Below are 9,613 nucleotides of genomic sequence, written 5' to 3'. Positions count from 1 at the left end.
TTGCTCAGATACAAATGATAAGAATCATATGAAAACTGCTTCACAGAAGGAAAGGATATACATGGGTAGGGTAATGTGCACCATATGTAACAGGCCTTGAGACTTCACTGAAGATTAGCCACTTACTCCCAAAATGTTGAGCTGTGAATTTAATTTTCTTGTTTAAATTGAATAAGCCCAGAATGTTAAAGACACTGCCATATATCCCTCAGGATTTTAATTTTAGCTCATATTCTGATAAAAAATCTTCCCACTGATGTACCAGATCCTGGTGTTAAATCATAAATGTTGCTACTGGATTACTATGAAAGTATATCTGTTTCTGTTAAATAAACAGCCTACACTGCCTACATTAAAGCTAACACACTGACTCAGTTATTGTTATTTTTATAGAACAATGTTGTGCTAGTTTCATGCAATTTATTTGTTTCATTGTCTAAAAGATAATACAAGCTCATGTTTTTTGGACAAACTTTGTTCATTCACACAGAGCTTTAAATTCCATTTAAGATCATTTCCATATAGAATATTTTCATTTAAAGTAATGGTGCGGCCATAAAAAACAGGGTCTTGGCTTTAAATAGTTCACTCAATGCAGTGTTGGAACAGGCAGATACAAAATATGTAATGCTGTCATACATACATATTTTTACAAGTTAAAAGCTACATATGGGAAAGTTTATAGGAGCAAGTCTGAGTTCAGAAGGTTAAGAAAACAGAACTTATGTTCTGATTACAGACACTTACTTTTCTTGTGTGTTTGCTTTTTAACCCACCACACTACATGTGCTGTCATCACATTATATATATATGATATAACAATGATTTATTTTACAGTGCTTTCACATACTTTCGGCCTGGGTCAACCAACACCCACTCTTTCCATTTTGGTTAGGGTCTAACTCTGAGAGCAAAATTTAAACTGACCTCAGAAAGACACCCATTAAGCATTGACAAGCACTGATAAAATGTGAATAAAAATATTTTCAGTACAGCTAAATTTATTGGCTAGTCCCTAAGTAGTTAAACACTGGGCCAATAGAAATAGTAATTGATTTATTGGAGCATGCCTTTGTATCACACTTTAAAAGTAGCCTATCACCGTGTAGAAATAACAGCACAAAAGATATTATATACATTAAAGATATTAACAAAAAACTTTTTTTTTCTTTATTTCATTCTGCAAAACTCAGAACATGAATGCTCATAATGTTAAGTAATCTAAGAACATAGCACCTACTGTTCTTAGAGGCACTTGTCTCAGAACAAAAACTACAGAATAAAGAGAAATATTACAGTTTAATTAGGCTACTAATGTATGCAATGATGTGTAAAGCAGACTAACCAGCGAACTGTTCCTGAATAAATCTGATTTAAGAATTAGATAAGTTGAGAATAGACTGTGCCGTGTTAGTGAGCATGTATCTAATTATTAGCTGCTACTGTATGGTTTCCAATTAACTCTGAACCAGCTGCTAAGTGGCACAAAATCATTAATACTTACTATGATGTACTGTACATAACATGTGCTCATATTTTGTGTTCTTTCAAGTTAGGTGGTGCATCGTACTGAGGTGTTAGCAGGAATGGATCATTTGGTCGTAACTACAGTTCCATTGTGGCCCCTCAAAGTTACCTTCACCCTAACTGACTAACATATATAGTTGTCGAGTTTTAACTAAGAACACACAATCAGCTTAATGTAATGTTCATATTCAGAGGAAATTAACATTACCTGTCACATCCACACGACTGAAAAGCACAGCCACATTGGTAACATTTAGTCAAGGCTAATGGGATGCTTCAGGCTACTTCAGCCATTTTATGTGGTTATTTTGCAAAGACACCTTTTCAGCCATGCTGTCGGCCTGGCTCTGGGGATGGAAATGATATTCTTTGGTTGGTTGGTGCGCCACTTTGGTCCAGACTATTCAATGGATCAAGATAACACTTGACTACACTAATGACTAATAGTGTTCACCAATCAAACTTTAAACCACACCACTCCTTGACTGTAGATTAGGAACCTTCTTAAATAGTGAAGAAGGAATAATAATTTTCTTATTTAATGTCAGAGATTATGTTTTTTTTTTACCTAAACCTATGAATTAACACTATTTTGTGGACCAAGTTTGGTATATGACTGTATCCTCCCCTTTTTCATCACTCATTGCCTGTGGATTTGATCAGAGAATTCAAATGCAGTCTCTCTCTTGTTTTATTTTCCATGGTCCCCTGTGATCTGTAAACACAATATCTTCTGTCATTGGTACAATACACAGATGTGACTGAAACCAAGTGAGTAGCTAAGAAATGTCTCAGGAATATACATTGCTCAATGTGACAAAGTATGCCACTGCTAAACTAAATAAATCAGCCTCAGTTCTTTTTTTGCTCTCAGAACTTGGTTTCTACCATTTAATATTACAAAAAAATACAGAAATACATAGAACATGCACAACAGAAGACCAACATATAAATAAAGAAATCATCTATAATTGGGAAAGATAGAAATGAATTCTTTAAGAGACCCCACAGACATGCACTCAAACACAAAACAGTAATAATCCTCATTTACAGAAAAAAAACCCACATGCATTTGAATATTAAATACATACTGTATTCCTTGAGGCTGTAGTGAATTCTTCTTTGAATCCTGCCATTCTGTGAATTCCTCCAAAACTTACATAATATTTCCAATTCAATTTGATTCAATCTGATATTTATCACATTTCAGGCTCACTATTAGAGTTCATTGTATTGGCTGCTCAAGGACATGCTCCCAGCACTGTAAAACTCTTCCACATATTGGTTATATAATAGGATATTCCCACATTACATGGAGGAGGGTTGCAGTATTCTGTGCCTCTCTGCACATCTTATCCTTGCTCAGCCCCATCTGGTAAAATTATAGATGCTATAATAATAATGTAGACTGTGCTATACAGTACACCGTTCCCCATATCATAAACTGATCTCATTGTTTTATATAATATGAAACACTGTCTCAACATATCTTGTAATTCATATCATTTTGACATAGAATTGTTAAATTGTAATAAGTTTGAGCCTGCCTCTAATGCTAATTAATATCAGGTGATAATATAAGCATAGGCCTCCAGCAAAGCTCCTTCTTTACTATGGACAGTTTTCAGTGTCTGTGCTGTGGCTGCTCACAAATAGTTGTAAGTGTCAAATGCTGAGGAGGAATGTCCCCCCAGGTACTACTAAAGCATTAACTTGGAACAGAAGCACAACTTCCTAAACTGTGGCATTAGTGTGAGAAGAAGCCAAACTGTTACAACCAGTCACTTGACGAATTCCTACTCTAAATTGCACTGAGGACAAGATATTTTCCATCTGTGTAATTTCAATTCACATTTTCCCTTTCTCCCTTGCTCACTGTGGCCCATTCTACTATACTTTACTTTATGATAAAGTCCAGTTTGAGAAAGAGATTCATGAGTTTAAAGTCTTATCAGCAAACACTGCACAGTGGTTTGTAATATTCAGAGACAGGATTTCACGACTCTGGAAAGTAACCACAGTGGCAGCTATTTTATCTTTTGTCACGGTAAACAATAGAAATATGATGTTGATGTTTCAAAAGAATCCACCAGGATTGTGATCTTGCATGCATGGGATTGGCCAACGCAGTGCCTTGCTGGGTGATGTCACCTTGCATTGTGGCCTGGTTCAACATTTTTTGTTAGACAAACCTACATTTTTTTGTTGGAGTCCTCTGGATTGGCAGCTCTGATGTGTCACTGGACTCGCCCCATTCAATGGGGCTACATTTTTTTCACATATGACTAAAGTCGTTCTGAATGTGACCTGATAGTGTCTATAGCAAGGTCATAATGTTATTAGGTCAGTAAGCTAAGAACTGGTTCTAGTGTTCTATTATCAGGTTACATGTTGCCATAACAAACATGTTTATACAATCTGACTAAAATCCATTTGAAAATCACATTGTTTGTTATTTATTCCGTACAGGTAAAAGCAAGTACTTTACATGAGGTTATTAAATCACGCAGCGGCCAGTTTGATCTCCCCCCAACTCTGTTTGACAAGGCACAACCTTGAAATGAATTCAGGGGGAGTATAATCCTATGTCAAGTCAAATTGACTTGGAATTAACAAATGATGTGATTTGGAGCTACATCTGCAGTTAAGGCTGGACGGCAAAGGAAACTAGAACTTACAATGTTTTGTAAACCATCCAAACATTTGAGGAAATCAGGGTCTGATGCTCTCAAATGCCTTTTCCATTGAATATTACCTGGTAAAGAAATCATTGTGCCTCTAATTTATACCACAGAATTATGAGCTTAGATACAAGATGCACTTTTGCAAAAGGCTTATTGAGAAAAAAGTAGCATGCAGATCCTCTGCTTGGATGCATGTAAATGATCTCAGCTGTAGATTACAGATTACAGGTTACAGATGATGCAAGCAGTATGCTATCCTCTAAGAACAGTGCCAGAGGCTAGTGGTATACACTGCTGTCTTACTGATTCTCTGTGGACTTGGATTTGATCCATTTACTTTAAATAGCGTCCACATGCCGAAGCAGTTGTTGGAACTGTTGGCTCTAAAACAAAGGGATTATTATTTTCTCACTTAGCCAAAAATTGTTGCACACTTTCAAACATCTAATGAGAAAAGTCAAACTCTTTTAAATTCTTAAGTTACAGTTAGGTACAGATTTATCTTTTGTTGTACTTTGTTACTTATAACTTTGCAAGAATAAAATGTTATCAGTTTGAAGAACATTGACTCTCACAAGTCACAGTTTCATAGATTCCATAGAAACAAAGGAAATTCTTCATTAGATAACCACAGATACACCTTGATTCTGTACAAGATTAAACTGTGACCTTCTAAGGAATAATCATTTGGTTACAGAAAGGTAAATGTAGTTAAGGGCCTTTAATTAGAAATTAAGACACACTTCTAACAGAACTCTGACTTAAAAGATTTGTTCATTATTAATTTCACACTGGGATCATTGGACTGTATGTGTGTGTATCTGTACACAGTGTAGCGGTTCCGGGCATGTTTGCTGCCTCCAGTGGACGATACAGGGGTCATTTCAAATGGAAGTCAGCATCCTACGTTATCAAAAGGCACTTGCCATCAGTAGCCACAGGTGTAGTCAAATCAACAAGGACTAAAATCATAACTTAAAAAAGTGTAAATATAGTGTTTACTACTTTTCTTGTTACAGGTTTTGATTAAATCAGACTAGAAACTTGTTTCAGTTACTCATGGCAAAAAAAGTGGGGATGTTATCATTCAAAGGCATGTTCTACAATGTAAAAAACATGCACCAGAGAGAAACCGTTATCAACTGGAAAACAATCCTTAAACCTGTCATAGAGACATTGTGCACATTTAAGTGAAAAAATATCATCTTTTAGAGCCAGCGTTTGTTTTTGTTGGCAGTGTTCACACAAACCTTGTGTTGGTCACGCTAACATGATTTACTTCTGCATACTTCTGTGATTTCTGACCCTTCCACCACCACACACATGCTTCAGGTTAGGAACAAGAGAGTGACTGCTGGTTTACCAGTGTGAGTGCGTAGAAACCCCAGGGCAGCTGTACCAACACACTGGTTTGTTATGCTTGTATTGCGGAGACCCTCGTGCCCAGGCGTTCCTACAGCAGGATGCCTCTATACTTATACGTATAGATGACACGTATACTTGAATCAGTGTCAGACAGAGTTTGTATGTGTGGTCAGGGTTGTAACACTGGATCTTTTCTCTGTCTATTTACATGCCAGTCATCATACTGAAGCCCCTTCATTGTGACACTCATCTGTTTTATGTCAAGGTGTGCATGTCAAACTAAATATTTTAACCATTTATTTTCTGGTTCTAGTTCTGTATCACAGATTATGTGTCCTGGTGTGCTAATGTAAATTATCTGTGCTGTTATCGATGGGGATGATAGAGATGAGTGTGTGGCAAAGTAACACAAATCTATGCCACATACATTGTAAGGCTCTAAAGTATGAATTGCACTATTTGCAGTCATATATTCACCATTTTGTAATGCAGCTCTGGCAGGTTTCTTACAAACAAATAAAGAATCTGAAATGGAGTTCTGCTTTTTGTTGCGGCCATTTTGTTGTGTTCAGCTTTGGTTATTTTCAAATGATCAGTGTGTCAATGTGTATCATGTGTTGCAAATAGGACAGGCAGAGAGTGTAGCAGAGTATTAGCCTGGCAAGCTAACAGTCAGTAATGGATGTAATAAGACACAAAAACTTGCAAAAGAAGATCTCCTCAAAATCCCCAATGAGTTGGTTGAAGACTTCTTCTTTGTGGGAACATTATGACCTTTGTATGTCATGTGATCAAGCCCACGCATAGTTCAGTCTGGTTGAACTTGATCTTCAGATGGGAAAGAAGTTCACCAACCCCATTCATCTGGTCAATATTTGGTGGAAAGTCAAAGTTGAGCGTGATATTAACTACCACGCATATCTATTGTTTTTTTAAGAAGGAAAAACTTGAATATAACATGGGGTCAGATGGGGTTAGGGCCAAGTCAGTCTCAGCCACCTTTGGGTCATAAAGACACAGGTAAGAGTTGGATTTGGTTCTCAGTTTCCATTGCTTAGAGACCTTGATGCATGTCCCTGTAAACAACCATGTTCCCCTTCTCAGTCACTACATTTACAAAACATTTCAAAGAGGGAGCTCTCACAGCTGATTAACAGAGCCCTCACACAACCAGTAGGAGTCACTATTTCAGCAATAACATCAGTCTTTTATTCATGGCCAAAACAATTAAAAACGAAGTAGTTGGAGACGTTTTCATTACTAATTTATGCCTCCATTAAAATTACATGATCAGTATTCAATTAAATATTTCTCCATAAAAAAGAAAAGCTTTCCCTCTCAAGCGTACAGATGATACAGGAGAGAATTCAATACTCAAAATATCTGATTTATCTGACGTATTTTCCATATATTGGGTTGTGAATTTAGCTTCTAATCTAATCAGTAAATTAAGTCAATGGTTGTATAGTTGACTGCAAAATCCTTTAGATGCCAGATAAATACTGTATGTTTCTGCGAAATTGGGTTTCAATTCAAATTAATTAAAAGTTACTTCACAGGAGAATATTAAGGAATACACCATCCTTAAGTAAGACTGATTGCCCATGTAATATCATGTCTGGCAGATTATTAACATTCACCTGTCTCTTCCAACAATTTAGGATGCATTATCTCCCTTCTAAAAATTAGTAATTACTGGCAAGAGCATTTTGAGGCAGATTTATTTGTAACACACAAGGGTTAAGACAAGGTTTCTAATGAATACCAAACCTTAATGTGAAAGGAACCAGGAGTCGAAACAGAGGTGGGTATTATTGAGAGAATTTCCAATTATTCCTCAGTTTTCAGCTCCTGAAACATCTCATTGAATTTTATCTAATGTCAGTTTGGTTATTTTTTCATTAAATGGTTCTCAGAAGGTTATGTTGTAGTTTCATAACCAAATCCTTTTTGCAATGTGTTAACAACCTTACTTTTAAAGCATCTTTGAAATTAGCTGTTCCCCTTTGATATGTACACAACAACACAGAGTGCCATTGCTTGGGGCTTTGCTTAGCTGCTGCCACTTAGTACAGAATCAGGGGGCAATACAGCTTTATGTACCGCACAATATGTGTTGTTCAAGAAAGCAGAAATTAATGTGTGCAAGGAACTAGTCATTAATGCATTACATAATGTCTTTTCACACATGACTAAAAGTCGTTCTGAATGTGACCTGAGAGTGTCTGTAACAATATCATTATGTTATTAGGTCAGGAATTAAAGAACTGGTTCTAGTGTTCTATTGTCACGTTACATGTTGCCATAACAAACATGTTTATACAATTACAACATTGTTAAAATCTGACTAAAATCACATTGTTTGTTATTTATTCCGTACAGGTAAAAAGCAAGTGCTGTACATGAGGTTATTAAATCACGCAGCGGCCAATTCAAGAGCAATACGGCTTTATGTACCGCACAATATGCGTTGTTCAGGAAAGCAGAAATTAATGGGTGCAAGGAACTAGTTAATGCTTTACATAATGTCTGACACCCAATATTGTATTATACAAGGTACAAGGTAGTTTATTCATTATACAGCACAAAGCTGCATAACAAAACAAATTTTGTAGTTCCTTCATGCTACACACACAACATATTAAGTGTAGGCCTATATTAAAATATGGTAACATATAAAATAAAATAAAACAGTAAATGCAGTTATTTACATAGGCTACACGTATACACCCCATTCCATAGTGCATTTTTGAATTTGCATCTGGGGTGAATGTAAACAGCAGCAACCAGATGATAATATGAAAGTTTCATCTTCACAGTAAACAGTCAATCCATGGGATGGGATCCATCTTGACTGCGTTTGAGCACCAAGCATCATCAATGTAAAGCAGTTAGCCATGACACAATCAATGACATCTTCAGATTGAATGAATGATAAAAACTTTGCACAGAATTCTGTCCGGTACCCTCAGACCCAGGCTGGGGCATAAACACACTAAGTGGCTGATAGGAGCCTTGCAGTCTTTATAGTTTAACCAACCACATGGACTTCCTAGACGATTCAAAAACTGCTGTTATCTGCTTTTGGTGGCAGAACGTGGATCAGTAAAAGGCATTTTTACCTCCTCTGAGGCACTTTTTCATTTTTAAATCTATTGTCCCACACATCCTGGATTCTTTCCACCGGAGTCACCTAGAAAGCTTCCTCAGTGGTGTCCTAAACTTATTCTTTCTGCAGCAGAGGAGCATCATCTTGACTCCAGCAGGTAACCTTGGAAACCCAATTTCTTAATACAAGTGTTTTATGTTTAGGGAACATAGTGAAAAAACATTGTTGTCACTGGCCACTTAATTGAAAACTATTGCTAATTCCCTTGATTTGCATACAAAACACTTTTTTCAGTGATCTCTTTTGTGTGGCAAATCAAAACTGATTTAATCAGGTATTCAAATTATTTTACCTGGGGATGAGTGCTGCATAAGCAAAGTAAAACAATTTAAAGGGCTAATTATCGATCACACAGTAAGTAGGTTCATTGGAGAACCTGGATTGAAAATATAGCGTATTACATGGTGCGGTATGAATTACAAGGTGTCGCTGTATTTATTTATTTATTTATTTATTTATTTGCTATAATTATTTGTTTCTTCTTGGTTTGGTAGTTTGCAGCACTTTATGTTACATGAGCTGGTATTCCAATAAATCAAAAGCAACAAACATTTTCACACTGTACATGTGATGTTCACGTTCAATTGCAATGAGCAAGCTTCCTTTTAAAAACTTCCTTTTAGGAGGCAGGAACCTCCAGCATAACTATGACTAATGCCATCTGCCTCCACCAGTTGGGGAGAGAGAGAGAGAGAGAGATGTTCATTTTATGGAAGAGAACAATAAATCAATAATAGTACATTTTTCTCAAGGTAAAGCACAATGACCTTCCTCTTTGTAGCTAAACAAAATAAGAAAAAACCCAGATTCACCAAAATGACAGGCTGATTAATTTAATCAACAGATATTAATAATTATATTTATGTTT

The sequence above is a fragment of the Micropterus salmoides genome, unplaced genomic scaffold (genome assembly GCF_014851395.1).
Source record: "Micropterus salmoides isolate LMB-PRFRI ecotype aquatic unplaced genomic scaffold, ASM1485139v1 Ms_hic_scaffold_4, whole genome shotgun sequence".
Classification (NCBI taxonomy): Eukaryota; Metazoa; Chordata; class Actinopteri; order Centrarchiformes; family Centrarchidae; genus Micropterus; species Micropterus salmoides.
This window is presented reverse-complemented; position numbering follows the sequence as displayed.